Genomic DNA, 16,002 nt, shown 5'->3' with positions numbered 1-16,002 from the left:
TTATAATATGCAATAAAACATATTTCAGTCCTATAAAATGGTTGACTCAAAATTATTTTGTCAAGTTTAGATTTATAAACACTTAGTTGCAATCTAAATTTTAAAATAACAAAATCTCAAATTCTGATGCACATTCCTAATTTATGATTCCTGTGCTACAAATGTGAAGTCTGTGTGCTTGATGTTTTTCCCTATGTTCTTGTAATTAACCAGTCTAAAAGAGTCTGGATTACTGGAATTGTTCCTTGCCTTCAAGGGAAACACATATCCACATCCATGCATGTGTGACTTCTCCTGGTAATCTGAGGCAGCTGACTTGGGAGCTCCAGTGAGGAGAGCCAGGCTTCATGCTGGCTGTGCTGTCACTGCTGTTCTGGAGGATTAACTATTAAACCCAGCTAGAAATGGCTTGTGATTTTTGCTAGTAGCTGCTTCTAGGCAAAAGTTCATATATCATATGCTGACAAGCAGAAAGTATCATGTTTATTTTTAAATTAGAGTTTATAGTTAAAAGCAAATTATTATGATAAAAGTATCTTGGGAGTTTAATACTTTTCGAATAATCTCTTAGTTAGTCTTAGCCACCAGACTAATAGAATCAAAATGTGCAGGTTTGTGTTATGTGAGATTTTGAGCTTCTTAAAGATGTGTTTTGAAGTTGATTAGCAAATATATAAGAATCTGGCAGAAGCCTTCCAAATAAGATTAAAAAAAAAAGAAAAAAACAAACAGCATTGTGGTGGCTGCAAAGACGACTTTACTTGGAAGAGTCAAGAATGTTGCTTCCTACCCTTGACATGGGTATTAAGGGTTGATTTTATACATTTCCTTCAGGTATTAAAGTGGGTTTTCTTTTTGTTACTTCAGAATGCAGGTACAGCCAAAAGAAGACAACTTGGTTAGTTCCAATAACATTCCCAAGTCTTTTCATCTGGAGTAAATACTAACTTTGCATAATTTGCATTCTGTGAATTAACTCAAGTTTCTGCTTATCACATTGGAGTACACTTAGGACGTGCAGCAGCGTGACCATTAGTACTTGCAGCAATAATCTACCTTAGTTATCAGTTTTGTTCTTGGATTTCAGAAACATTTTGTTTTTGTTTTTCTACTTATGTCAAGCTGTATAAAAACTTAGCTTATAAACAAATGTATTCTCACCAATATATCTATGTAACAATGTCTAGCAGAGAGTAGTCACTTTATTTGTTGAGTGAATATATATTATGGAATGTTCATGTACTTCAAAGAAAAAACATGGAGCACTTCAAAGAAATTCTTTACCATTTGTATTTTTGAATATTTTTCCTGCCTATTGCATTACTTCATGCTGTTCTGCCAGCAGAGATGTGTTAGAGAAAAAGGCTGTGTAAATGCTGATCTGAGGCAACAAATGTAAATGGTTACTTGAACATTTGCTGTTTGAGGGCCAAGAAGAGTGATCAGTAACATGAATGGAAAGGATGTATTCATCAAAAAGTCACAGACTCCAAAAATAAATGAATATATTTCAAGAAGCAGAGAGATGTTTTCTTGGAATACAGGAAATAATGATTATTTTAAGTATTTGTGTGCCGGCCCTTTGTTACATGGTATGAAATACAAGGTTGGCAAAGTAGCGCTTGTAACTCACAAAGTCTGTCTTGCTGAGTACATGCATGTCAAACAGCAGAGGTAGGAAGCATTGTCTTTACAGTTGTGTTTCACACATGTCAGGAACTGCAAGGCTGATGAATTTTTAGTGTTTATTTTCATTTCCCTGAAAGGCAGAAGGAGAGCTTTTCCATCTGCTGGTCACTCCTTAGATGCCTACATAGAAGGCCGGAGCCAGACAGAAGCTAGGAGTCTGAGTCCTGCAAGTGATTTCAGTGTTACATGAGATTGTGCAGTATTTTCATCTAACCTATGTACATCCTCTTGCATTTTAAATGATCAATGCTTAATATATCTAATACATAGTAAATGCTATGTTAATCAGTGTGCTGTATTGCTTAGGAAATAATGACAAAAAAATAGTGTGGACATATTCTGGACAATTTTCCCTTCCCTGCATGGCCACTACTGTATGATTTGCAAGACTCACAAATAGAGGAGTTGATTGATTGAAGTCCCATCTATTTTAACATGCCAGATATTGACAGATGGGTGCCTTTTTAAAAGTCATTTTTGTTCCTTAAGTTAGATCCATTGCCTTACCACTTTATTGATAGGAATAAACTTATGCCTATTAAGGAACAGGCTCTCCCTAATATTTGAGTGAATTGGAGGATGAGATCTTTTGTACTACTTTAAAAAAATAATTAGAAAGGAGGGGAGACAGGAAGATCTTCTGTCTTCTGATTCACTCCCCAAGTAACACAACTGCTGAAACTGAGCCAGTCCAAAACCAGGAGCCTGGAGCCCCTTCTGGGTCTCCGACGCTGGTGTAGGGTCCAAGGCTTTGGGCTGTCTTCAACTGCTTTCCCAGGCCACAAGCAGGGAGCTGGATGGGAAGTGGGACTGCTGGGATATGAACTAATGCCCATATGGGATCCCGGCACATGCAAAGTGAGTAATTTAGCCGCTAGGATATCACACCAGGCCCCCGTTTTTGTACTACTCTTTAAAGGTACTATAATTTCTGTTTCCTTCCTTCCTTCCTTCCTTCCTTCCTTCCTTCCTTCCTTCCTTCCTTCCTTCCCTCCCTCCCTCCCTCCCTCCCTCCCTCCCTCCCTCCTTCCTGCTTTAAACATTTCTTTCTTTATTTGGAGGAGTTAGAAGGGGAGAATTTTTCATCTGCTGATTCATTCCCCCAGATGGCTGCAGTGGTCAGCACTGGACCAAGCTGAAGCTAGGAGCTAAGAGTTTCTTCCAGGTCTGTCAGAGGTGGTAGGGACTGAAACACTGAAGTCATCCTGTTCTGCTTTCCCCAGGCCATAAGCAGCTAGTGGAGCAGCTGGAACATGAACTGGTGCCGTATGGGATGTTGGCATCGTGATGGCAGGCAGGTCTTCTCACTATGCCAACACTGGCTCCAATGTATTCATATTTCTAAAGGACACAGATGGTTAGGTTTATAGACTGTAATAACTACAAATTTATCCTAGAAAAGTATAACCTTCCCCATTTAGGAAAACATGAATAAAAATACTTAATATAACTGCATAAATCTTTGAAAAATTGCTATATACACACTCTGATTTCCATGGACCATCATTTTACAAGTTGTAAAACCAGTAATTGAAATAATTATGTACAAGAATAATCTGCGTATCAGAAAGGCACCCACCAGCATGTGTGTGGGCTGGATAGTGGGGCTGGTTGGGCTGAACTAGGCTTCAATGCCCATTGACATGTATGAGAGCTGAATGGGATGTGGGACAGACTGGACGAGTCTGCTGTGCACACTGGCAAGCATGGGAACCAGGGCAGGGGACGGGCCTGGTGGGGGTTATTGTGGGTCGCTCTGACTAGGCTGCAGCTCCCACTGGTTTGCGTGAAGGCTGTGTATAAAGTGGACAGAATCAGGCTGGACTACAACACCCATTGGTTCCAGTGGAAGACAGGGCTGGAAATAGAACTGACCCAGCAATTGCAACCACCAGCTGATTGGGGTGATGGACTGTACTGGGCCCTGTACTTGCAAGTACACACAAGAATCTGGTCTGAGATCACCTCGAAGTTTCTTTTGGGACCTCCCCAGTCGAACTGCCAGACTCAGAACCCTAACCATGAAGAGAAGTGCAGGTTCCATGGTCTGCTGTGGAGTGCAAGTGCCAGAGCCAAGCCTCCTAAGAGGCTCAGATGGAGCAGTGGAGAGCATAACCAGCTGCACATGGAGGATATGGCAGTCTATTGGAACCTGTAGAGGATACCTGGCGCTACAACAAATCAAGGGCAGAATAAATCAATCAACTACCCCAGCCATATGTTGACAGTGAAAATCTGAGCAAACAGACTCTAAGGTGGACTATGTCAATAGCGGATTCTGCAGTGACCTCATTGTGCTTGGAATGGTGAGACTGGTGGCAATTCGTAACTGTTGAACTATCAAAACAGCTTGAGCAAGACCCTCAGAGCATGCCCCACATCAGAGACCTGGGATGGGTGGGAGACTGGGTGGGGCTGCTCTCTTTATCTCCCCTTTTACCCCAGAAACAGGAAAAAAATGTGGAAATAATAGAATTATCCACTTTTTTGTAGCCCTTGAACCTTTGTGCCCTAATTAACCATGGAAAGATTGTCAAAAATAATAAAAAAAATGGAAAAAAAAAAAAAAAGAACAGCCTGCCTAAAATTTACCTCTTCATCAGTTTCTTTTATTTTCAACTGAAGATATTCCCATATGGTAGATAGTGGCACATGGCACATGCGGTCCTGCTTGTGGGATCTTCATGTTTTGGGAGAGAAACATAGTCCTGGGTGCAAATTACTCAGGATGTGCTGAGGTTACAGATGGTTAAGTGCATCTGGTTAAGAGGAGGTGTGTGAAAAATGAACAGTTGCAGGAGAGGAGGTGCTCTTTCTTTGGCTTTGTAACTAGGTAGAGCTTCTGTATGCTAAGTAATTCTATTGCATGACTAAATGAAATTAAGGGTGCAGGAAAAACATGTTTACAATGATGTACATTAGAATTTTTATTGGATGGAAAAATAACCTCTAAGGAGGCATGTATGTGGGGATAAATGGAGTAGAAATCTCTCTCACAAAAAAGTCAAAGATAATTATTCCTAACAAAAATAAGGGAGGAGAAAATTGAAAGTGTAATAAAGCCGACGTTGGAAGAGTAAGCGAACTGAGGATTTCTAAGAAATTCTTTCAAGGCAATCTTTTAGCTTGGAGATAGTGGTAGTGGGATGGAAATAATCATGAAAATAAAACTGATAATTTATGAAGTTAAGATCTTGAGGATGAGTTTATATAGGACACTGAAATTGCCAATGCTATCTTATGTTCTAGATATATCAATTGATTTAAAGACAGTCATGACTTTAGATTCCTGTTTTTGGTGCCAGATTTAAAAACAGAAACATGAAATTCTGAAGTCAGAGACTCAAACTTCACAATTTACTTTGACCAGTTACTTCCCAAATGAGAACATTAAAAAAAAATAAGACCAGATTGATTTATTTTATTGTTTGTGAGATGCAAAGAGAAACACACAGTTTCCATCCACTGGCTCATTTGCCAGATGCTTGTAGTAGTTGGGGCTGGGCCATGGCTGAAGTGGGGAGATGGGAAGCAATAGGTATCTTCCTTACAGATGGTGGGACCAAACTGAACTGGTATTGCCTCAAAGTCATCATTTGCAGGAAGCTAAGTTGGAAGCCACAAATGGTTCTCTCCTCTCTCTCTCTCTAGTAGAATAGAAAATTTGGGAATAAATGTGAGAATAAATGTAGAAAATCTCTTCCAACCAATACTCACTGATAAGTTGTACAGCATAACTTCATCAGGTGGTAGAAAGGAAGCAGATAAACTAAAGAAAGCCCTGGACTTAGTCCCAGAGGGTGGCTCCTAGAGAGCTCACGGGTAAGCATAGACGATAACTCCATTGTAGGGCCGTGTACAAACAGACATCATGTAGGTTTGCAATAATTCTTTAAGAAGTATCTGCTATACTAAAGAGAGAGCAGTGTTTGCATTGGAGCAAGCACATTCTTACATAGTTTTATGATTAAAACAGGCAAAAGTAAGAACATGCTCAAGTTTATCTGACATGATCATTAATAAAGAAATGTGGTTTATGAGAACTGAATTACCATAATTTACAAACACATCATTAAAGAATATCTTGGATTCATAATAGAATTTGTTTGCAGAGCATAAGGTATATTCCTCATTATGCTTTTACTGTGGATATGTGAATGTTAAATTCTGATGCCTTTTCTGCTCATGCAAAGGGAACTATCATCATCTATTAATCATATTTAATAAATTAGCATAAAACTGCATTCATGAGCATCATCTAGTGGTTGAAATAGTTATTGCATTTTAAGTTCTGGTACTGTGGTGTAACTCTTGCTCCAGGTGACAGAGACAGAAATGATCAAAATAAGTAAATACAAAGGAAAAAGTTATTCTCTGTTCTGAATGATTAGAATTTTGTGTCCTGTGCACATTCTGCTGGGATTTTTGTATTTTTAAATATCCCCAACTAGTTACATTTTTTGGTGTTTGTCCAGATTTAAACCAGTTTGAGGGATGGGCTTGAAGGGTTTTACCCTGCCATTAGGGGATTGAGTGACGAGTAGGGACTTTAGGATTTTAAGGAGCTCTGGGTGATCACACTGAGCTTTAAGCAATTCTAGGCCAGATTTATTTCAGACAAAATTTTGCCTTATGATCCAGATTCTCTCTTCCTCTGAGTGATATTTCTGTGTCGAACATTAGGCCCATACAGGCTTTCCTTGGAAGCTGCTCTTCAATTCCTTGCTTAACCTTTCCTGAATCATTGGATTTGCCAGAATACAATTTTACTTCATTTAAACTCTGTCTTTGTCCCCATTTAGACAACATTCCAGGTACCAGAAATTTCTTCTTTCACTGTCAGTGAAAGAAGATACATAGAACCTGGATATATTTGAGAGACCAATCTATGTATTTTTTTTAAAGAATTATTTATTCTTATTGGAAAGTCAGATATATAGACAGGAGGAGAGACAGAGAGGAAGGAGGAATATCTTCCGTCTGATGATTCACTCCTCAAGTGACTGCAATGGCCAGTGCTGCGCCAATCCGAAGCCAGGAGCCTTATCCAGATCTCCAAGGCTTTGGGCTGTCCTCGACTGCTTTCTCAGGCCATAAGTAGGAAGCTGGATGGGAAGTGGGATTGCCGGGATTAGAATTGGCACCCATATGGGATCCCGGTGTGTTCAAGGTGAGGACTTTAGCAGCTAGGCCACGCCCCTGGGCCCAATTCATGTATTATTTTAAACAATAAATATAAATAAAAATTTGTATTCTAGCTCTTCCTAAGTGTCATGTATTTCACGGTTTGAAGAGATTTTAAAATGTAAATAGCAGAAGCCATCCAGTTTCTCAAGCCAGATTCTTTGACGTCTTTGACGTGGCTTCCATGCTGCAATCTCCCAAATCCAGATTGTTGGAGATAACTGGTTTCTTTCATTCTGAAGATGCAGTAAGAGAGGAGAGTTTCACTCGCTTTCCAGCAGGGGGAGCTATTGAATAAATTCAGACACTAGCTGGATGACGAAGTAGTAACGTGGGCAGTGCTGACTTCTCTTTTTCTGAGAATTTCTTGCATGTCTATTTGTTGACACAAAATGCTTAAACATATTTATGGGGATACAGTCCTGTAATTCAAAGTTTGCATACAATGTTTAATGATCAAATCAGGTTTAGTAGCACTGCAGTCTTCTCACTTATCATTTCTGTGCTGAGAACCTGGGACTTCTCTTCAAAGTTATTTTGAAGAGCCCTTGGATCAATTCCTCCTATATAGCTGTCCTTTGACACCGTAATAAAACCTCCTCTAATTCTCTGCTGTGAATGTTACTTTGACTATATATCCAGTATTGTAATTGCTGTCTCACATAGACATATTTTTAGTTTACTGTATCGCCCTAGGCAACTCCTGGTTGCAGTAATTAATTTACATTCCCATCAAGGGTGTATTTGAGTTTTCCTTTCTCTTTCTCCCCAACATTTGCAAGTTTTTTTTTTTTCAGTAACAACCACTCTAACTGGGTTAAGACATCTCATTGTGCTTTTTGTTTGCTTTTTGCTGAAGATGATTGAAATTTTAATTATTCAGAAATACATACAGCATAGTTTTGAAGGAACTCATGTATCGTGGGCCTGGTGTGGCAGCCTTAACACTAAAGTCCTCAGCCTGCACGTGCCAGGGTCCCATATAGGCACTGGTTCATAATCCAGAAGCCCTGCTTCCCATCCAGCTTCTGATTGTGGTCTGGGAGAGCAGTACACCTTAGGACCCTGTACCTCTATCGGAGACCCAGAAGGGGCTCTGGGCTCCTAGCTTTGGATTGGCTCAGCTCCAGCTGTGGCTGCTTGGGGAGTGAATCAGTAGGCAAGAGATCTTTCTCTCTGTCTCCTCCTCTGTATATCTCTGTTTCCAATTAAAAATATTATTTTATTTTGGTAATCTTTACATAGTTGATTGGGGTGCAAAGGGTTAAGGACTACAGAAAAGTGGCTAAGACCAGTGTTTCCACATTTTTTTCCTCTGTGTTTTGGGGAAGGGGAGAGATAAAGGGAGACGCCCCCCCCAGCCTCCCAACCATCCCAGGATCCCCGATGTGGGGCATGCTCCAAGGGCTCTGCTCAAGCGGTTTTGATAGTTCAACTGTTCTGAATTGTTGCCAATCTTGCTATTCCACTGGCTGAATCCACTCTCAGAATCCACTGGCTGACATAGTCCACCTTAGAGTCTCCACTTGCCCAGATTTTCATTGCCAGTACTTGGCTGGGGTATTTGACCAATTTGTTCTCTCCTCTGTCCTCTGTTGTGGTACCTGGTGTCTTCTGCAGACTCCAGTGCACTGTCATATCCTCAATGTGCACCTGGATTTGTGTCCACTGCTCTGTCTGAGCCTCTGAGGAGGCTCAGCTTTGACACATGGTCTCCATGATCAGACCAAGGAACTTGGTCTGGGTTTCATGGGCTTATGGTTGGAGTTCTGAGTTCAGCAGTTCGGTTTGGGGGGATTCCCAGAAAAACTTTGAGGAGATTCTAGACCTGACTCTTGTATATGCTTGCCAGTACAGGGTCTGGCAAAACTTTAAATAAAGCATTAAACAAGACAGCAACCCTGTCACAGGGAATTTACACAAATTTCAGGTATAATTCCATTCTTGCCAGGATAATTATTTATTTACTGTAAAGGTAGATCAGACTTATAGAGAGAAGAAGAGACAGAGAGAAAGATCTTTCATCCACTGGTTCACTTCCCAAATGATTGCAACAGCGGGAGCTGAGCTGACTCAAGGCCAGGAGCCTCGTCCAGGTCTCCCATGTGGGTACAGGGTCAGAAGGCTTTTTAACTAGCTTATAGATGGATGTATCACTATGATGTCATCATATGGCTTTTCCAGAGAGGGACAGAGAGAAGAGTGGGCCCCATAACAAGAGATGGTCCAGCCACAGGTCTAGACACTATGAGAGATGCTCTTGCAGTATTCTTCCTGTTTCTAGGTGGGTTGCTCTCAAATGATCCATTTGCTGAGGGTGTGGTCCTCATTGTGGCAGAATTGAAGTGGTTGGGTTTTAAGAAATAGGGTCTAGTGGTAACACCTTAGATTATTGGGAATATACTCACAGAAGGGATTAAGGTAGTTCTTGAGAATTCTCAGTTTCATTCTCATGAGAGCAAGTTGTTACTAGAGCATGCATGAACCCTAAGTGGCTGTTGATTTTCCTGTCTGGTAATGTGGTCTCTCCCTGTCATACCTGCTTCTGCCACTGTGGCTCCATCTTCCATGAGGTGTTGCATCAAGGGGCGACCTCACAGGAGCCTGCACGATACTATGTGGATTTCTGCCCTTCAAAATTGTGAGTTGAATAAACATGTCTCTCTGTTTTTAAACAAACAAGCAAACAAATATGCCAATCACAGGTATATATTATAATAGTGAAAAAAATCAACTAACTCACCCACTATACTTCTTTTCTGGGGCTGTATGTTTACGGCTAACTTCCGTTTTCCATTTGTTACTTTAATTTTCTTGGTTCTTTATTTTTAATTTTAATTCTTTTATTTTGGTAATCTTTACATAGTTGATTAAGACATAAAGGGTCAAGGGCTACAGAAAAGTGGCTAAGACCATTGTTTCCACATTAATATATATATTTTTTTCTGTTATCCAGGGTAAGGGAAGAGATAAAGGGAAAAGCCCCACCCAGCCTCCCACCCAGCCCAGGTCCCCAGTGTGCGGCATGCTCCAAGGGTCCTGCTCAAGCAGTTTTGATAGTTCAACAGTTCTGAATTGCTGCCAATCTTGCCATTCCTCGCATGATGAAGTCTCTTCAGAATCTATTGGCTGACATAGTCTCTTCATGGTTGGAGTTCTGAGATCAGCAGTTCAGTTGGAGGGATCCCTAGAAAAACTTTATCTGATTCTTGTATGTGTTTGCCAGTACAGGGTCCAGAGCAGTCCGTCACCCCAGTTGGCTTATATATATACTGGTGGTTGCCATTGCTGGGTCAGTTCTGTTTCCAGCCCTGTCTTCCACGCAAACCAATGGGTGTTGCAGTCAACCTGATCTTGCGCACTTCATACGCGGCCCTTACTCAAACCAGTGGGAGCTGCAGCCTAGTTGGATGACTCCCCATAACCTCCACCAAACCTGCCCCCTATCCTGGTTCCATTCATGCCACTATGTACCGCAGACTTGTTCAGTCTGTCCCACATCCCATTTAGCTCTCGTACATGTCACTGGGCATTGAAGCCTAGTTCAACCTAACCAGCCCTACTATCCAGCCCACACACATACTAACAGATGCTGTTTTGTCTAGCCATGCCTGTCCCAGTCCTGGTTTTCATGCTCTCCAGTGGGAGTGGTAACCCAAGAATGAGGTGCCCACTATTTCCTCCTGGGTCCACTCCCAGGTCTTGGCACTCTCCAGGTGGTTCTGCAGTTTAACTTGACAGATTTAGCCCCCAGTGCCAGCATCTGCCAACTGATGCTGTGGCAAAGCCCAGCTAACCCTCGCCCTCTCTAATTTATGCTTGCACTGGTTGGAACAGTCAGTCTAGCCTGGCTTTTTCCTTATTTAGCTCACATGAGGCCCACAGGTGTTGTAGCCCTGCCTGGTGTGATCTGCCCCCATCCCAACTCACACTCTCCAGTGGAAGTGACTGTCCAGCAGGGAAGTCCTCCACATTTCCCCTATGGGCTTTACCCCCTCCCCTACCCTGATTCTCATGTGTGCTGGTTGGGCACTGCAGCCCAGTCTGGTACAGCCCACCTCACCTTGGCATTTGCCAGTGGCCCAGCCTGGCCCACCCCTAATTGCAGCTGACACTGGAGAGGGTTATAGCCTATCTCAGCCCAGCAGGCACCCAATCCCAGCCGTAATGTGCACTGGTATGTGTTGCAACCATGTCTGGCCTAACCCACATTCCATTCTGGTGCTTGAAATCTCCAGCAAGTGATGTGAACTGGTTCAGCCTGGTCTGCCTCCGATCTATGCCAAATGTATGCCGCTGGGTGGCCTTCCCTGGCCTGGTCTGGACTGCTCCCTACTGTGGTTCTTGCACTTGCTTTCAGGGTCTGAGTCCTGCCAGAAGAGTTGCCCAGGCTCCTCCATCAGCACCTCTCCCATTTCCAGATCTTGCACATACTGTTGGGTCCATGAGCCAGCCCTACTCAGTCCACCTCCTGTCCTAGCAGGAACAGTAGCCTTTCCTGACTGGCCTTCAACTCATTCCAGTTCTTGTTGTTGGATGTTTCAGCCCAGCCAAGGCTCATCCATACCCAGACTCAGCTCACACATGGCTTAGTAGGGGCAGAGACCTTGTCCACTCCGTCCTACATCTATCCTGGTCCTCCAGAGCACCCGATGGTGCTGGAGTCTAGCCTGGCCTGGTACATTCAGGGCCAGTCCACACTTGTGCCAAAGAATACTGCAGCCATGTCCAGACCAGAACGCAGCCCCCACTCCAGTCCCCACACTCACCAGTGGGAACCCCAACCCAACAAGGGTGTCTTCTTAGCTCCCCAATTGGACCTGTTCTCAGGCATAGATTATGCTTATGCCAGTGGTTGCTCTGACCCAGTGTGGCATAGCCCCTCACCTGTCTCAGCCTTTGCCTTCAAAGTTTTGGCCTAGTATCCCTGACTCATGCAGACCAGTCAGTGTAAGAGCCTAGCTTGGCATGACATGTGCTGCAGCCTGATTATTGTTCTTCCTTGTGAGTTAAGGTTTGCTTCACCCTGCCCTGTCCACCCTCTTCCAGTTGCAGCTCGGCCCACCCCATGTCCTGCCTTAGGATTCATATTCGGGTGCTGCTGCCTTGACCTGCCCAGACTTTTGTCGGTTCCTTTACCTGTAAGTGATGGCAGGTTTCATGGTCACACCTAGCTCAGCCCATCACCAGCCCAACTCGCGAGCTAACCAGAGGGACTTGTACTTCCACAGGGTTGGGCCCACACTTCCCTCAGATAATCTACCCCTGGATCTGGTTCTCTCGCGTGTTGGTTACTGTCCTGACCCTGCCAAATGTGACCCATCCCCTGTTCTGCTACTCAGTCAGATACTGGTACCTAGCCCTGCCAGACAGGCCCCCAGTCATAGCTTTCATGTGGACTGGTGTGTGGTAGTCACAGATGCTCTATGCTAACAGCCCATCTTGTGATTCCCATGTGGGTGGTGAATCAGTCTGGCCCAAATAGAAACTTACAGAATCTCCCTTCCAAACCCTCAGATTTCAGTCCTCAGGCTTGTAAGCAAGTTCCGTGACCTCATCACTAGGAATCACACAGACTTCATCCCTCACCTACACTCACACTAGCCTTATCCCTGGATGTCCCTAGGCAGCAATTACATACCCTAAAAACCCCATAGCTCACCGCCAGGTGGCCAGCAGGCAGAGAGAGCCTCACGCCAAATAGGTGCACTGGCCTTCCAGCAGTATGGACTCAGTCACCGTGTGGCGATGGAGCCCCTGGATAGGGCCCAAGCATTGGGTCCGACCTGGTCTGGGTGCTCTCTGCAAGTGGGTTGTCATCGCTGTGGAGGGCTGCTGTCACCTGAGCCGCCAAGGTCAAACTCCTACCCCCTAGTTTCCTGCTGCTACAAGGTGGTGGTTGCAGGGCGGGGCTAGAGGCCTTAATCCTGTCCCAGGATTTCCTCATGGTGTACTCACCATGGTGGGAGAAATCTTTCTCTTTGGCCTCCCAGCAGCCAGGACTTGGTCATCGTGTGGTGACGGTGCTCATGGGTCGGGTCCCGGGCATTGCGTCTGACCTGGCCCGGTTACTCTCTGCAAGGAATCTCCACCACTGCGGAGGGCTGCTGTCATCCGAGTTGCCAAGGTCGAACTCCAATTTTCTTGGTTCTTTATTGCAAAGAAATTTCTCATAGGTTTATCCTTGACTCAGTAGAGTTAAAGGAAGCCATTCCTTTCTTTGTTCAGAGTTATCATTTTGTAATATTCTGTTTTCTGTATTTGACCCATTTGGATAACTTTTATGCCTGTTGCCTACTGTTTTCTTGGATTCAAATGCTTCAAAGATTGATAATAAAGAGAAAGAAACACTTGATCAAGATCATTTCTTTTTCTAGTCATCTTTATAAAAGGCAGAAGAGCCTGTGCTGTGGCACAGTGTGCTAAGCCTCAATTTGCAACATGAGCATCCCATATGGATGTTGATTCAAGTCCTGGTTGCTTCATTTCTGATCCAGCTCTCTACTCATGGTCTGGAAGGGCAGTAGAGGATGGTTCAAATTCCTGGGCTTCTCTACCCACCAAGTGAGAGACCTTAAAGAACTCCATCTGGTTTAGGGTCGGCTCAGCACTGGCCATTGTGACCATTTGTGGAGTGAACAAGCAGATAGATGATTCCTTCCTTTGTCTCTTCTTTCAAATAGTAAAAAAATAAATCTTTAGAAAAAGATAAGAGAGACTCAACCAAAGGGTATTATGCATATTCACAAAACATGATAAGACAGTGTTAAGAATTTCAGTTGAATTATGCATTATATGGAATTACTATACTCTCTCAAGAAATTTGCATGCCCTACTCTCTGAATGTGACCCTTTGTTGTTGAACATGACAGAAAGACTTGAAGATACAATAAAGTTACTTACCAACTATCTTTATCCAGGTGGGTTCATTGTTATACCAATGAGACAGTGAGAAAGTTAGGAGAACAGTTGGAGAAATATGAAATAGAAAAGGAGTCAACAGGCCACAACTGGCTTGAAGATGAGTGAAGCTGTGTCAGGGTGACAAGTTTAGTTTTGCAAGGATTCAGACTCAATCAACTGAGTGAGCTTAGGCATAGATTCTTTTCACAGTCTTCAGAAAGCACACATTTCCCCCAATAATGTGGCTTCAACATTTCATTACCCCAAGCAAAGAACTTAATTTGGTCACATTGGACCTCTTATCTTCAGAAATTTGTGACAATACATGGATGAGACTTTCAACTACTGCATTGTGTAAGTTTTTGTTTATGTGGCAATATAACATGAATAATCATTACATTTTACTAGGCCTTCAAACTCATCCAGTAAATTATATATTTTTCAATATCACCATTAAAACGGACTTATTCAGTGATTAAGTAACTAATCCAGAATAGAGAAATTGATAGGTGTTGGGGCTAGTTTAGTAACTGGATCTGTTTATGAAACCATACGCATAATATTGCTCCATCTGAAATTAATACACTTATAACTAGTCTCCCACCCTAGTCTCAAATTTAAAGTTTGAAATTTTCTGGAGGCGACAGACAAATGGGTTTTGTTTTTTAATCCAGTGTACAACTCTGACATTTGATTGATGAATTTAAGTCATTTACATTCAGGGTTAATATTAATAGATGGTAATTTGGTCCTGTCATTTTAGTAATGGGTTGTTCATTGTTTGATTCAGTCTTCTGTTGTTATTTAGGCAGGGGGACCCCAATTCCTATCTTGGAGTCTTTATAGCAGAACATCACAGTGCAGAGAGAAAGAGGCAGAAATGTAGCACAGAAAGTCTAAAATGTTCTGATAAAGGAGGGAGCTAATCTCATAGTACCCATCTTTCCATTTTCCAAGATCAACACTGACCAGGAAGGAGACCATGGGAAAAGCGGAAGCAGGAGGCCCTGAAAGTCCAGAATCCTGGCACAGTCAATTGGGGTGCTTACTATTAGAGGATTCTGGAAGACTCAGACTCAAGCCTATTTGATTACCACAACACTTTATTATCCTGGAGAAAGGGCCCAGCTATTGTTGCAACCTCCTTCTCCCTGAATCTTTCTTGGTGTACTTGGAGCCATCTTGAAATCCTACCCTTGTGATCCCTATGAAGTAGCAGCCCCCTAGTAACCCCACCAAGCCCTGCTGCCCCAGTGAGACAGTTAGGAGGCTCCATTCACTTTCCCTTGGCCCCATAAAGGACCCGATCGCTCCACACTAAGCACTTCAACCTACAGAGATCTTCAAAAAGTACCAGGTTGGCTCTAACTCCCAATATCCTGCATATACATAGGCAAGCCCTACTTACCCATGTTTGGATTCCCAGGTAGGTTTGAACACTCTCTCACTGTCTTGAAAGGGATAGAGTGGTCCTGTTTTCTAACCAACTCTTGGATCTGTGAAGCATTTACTTAATCATCCTTGAGCATGTCAGCTACAAGGCTCCTGAAGATATCCAGGTGTCTGTTCCCGCTGTCCTCCTGCCCTGCAAAGCAGCTACAAGGATCTGCCCACGCACATTTGGCCCTAGAATGTAGCCAGGCAGGCTTTTCTGAGTGGTATGCCTCTGAGATGACCAGAAGAATAGAAAAAACAGCATCATTGGCTGCCCCTGGGCAGCTGTATCCATCATCCAGTGACCCAAAGAAACAGCTGAGCAAGCTATTCTCAGAGGTGTGGTCCAATGCAACATGGAGAATCAGATTCTCTGTTCTGTCCATCAATCCACAACCTTCAAGTGTATAAATGAAATTTCCATTCCATGTATATTTCCTCAATACTCTAAACATGGAGACAGAGTACAAATATGCATGTGAATATGTGTGTATACAGAGATATCTCTCACTGAAAAATCTCCATTTTCCTTGATACTTTGTGACTGACTGTTCAATTCTTAAAAGATCATTGATCTATTTTGAGTATAGGTACAAAGTCTGAACTTTTCTATTAACTAACTGGGGCTTTTGTCATGTAGTTTTATAATTGGGCATGTTATATTTCCAGAAAACTCCTGGTATAAATTTTTAGCTCAGCTAAGTTCATTTCAACAGTATTGGAGTACATTTCTGCTTTTACTGAAGGTTTCCAATTCATACCCCCATATATTTTGATATTGCTATTTATTTA

This window comes from Ochotona princeps, chromosome 1, assembly GCF_030435755.1.
Source record: "Ochotona princeps isolate mOchPri1 chromosome 1, mOchPri1.hap1, whole genome shotgun sequence".
Lineage (NCBI taxonomy): Eukaryota > Metazoa > Chordata > Mammalia > Lagomorpha > Ochotonidae > Ochotona > Ochotona princeps.
The sequence above is the reverse complement of the archived record's forward strand: the minus strand, read 5'-3'. Positions refer to the sequence as shown.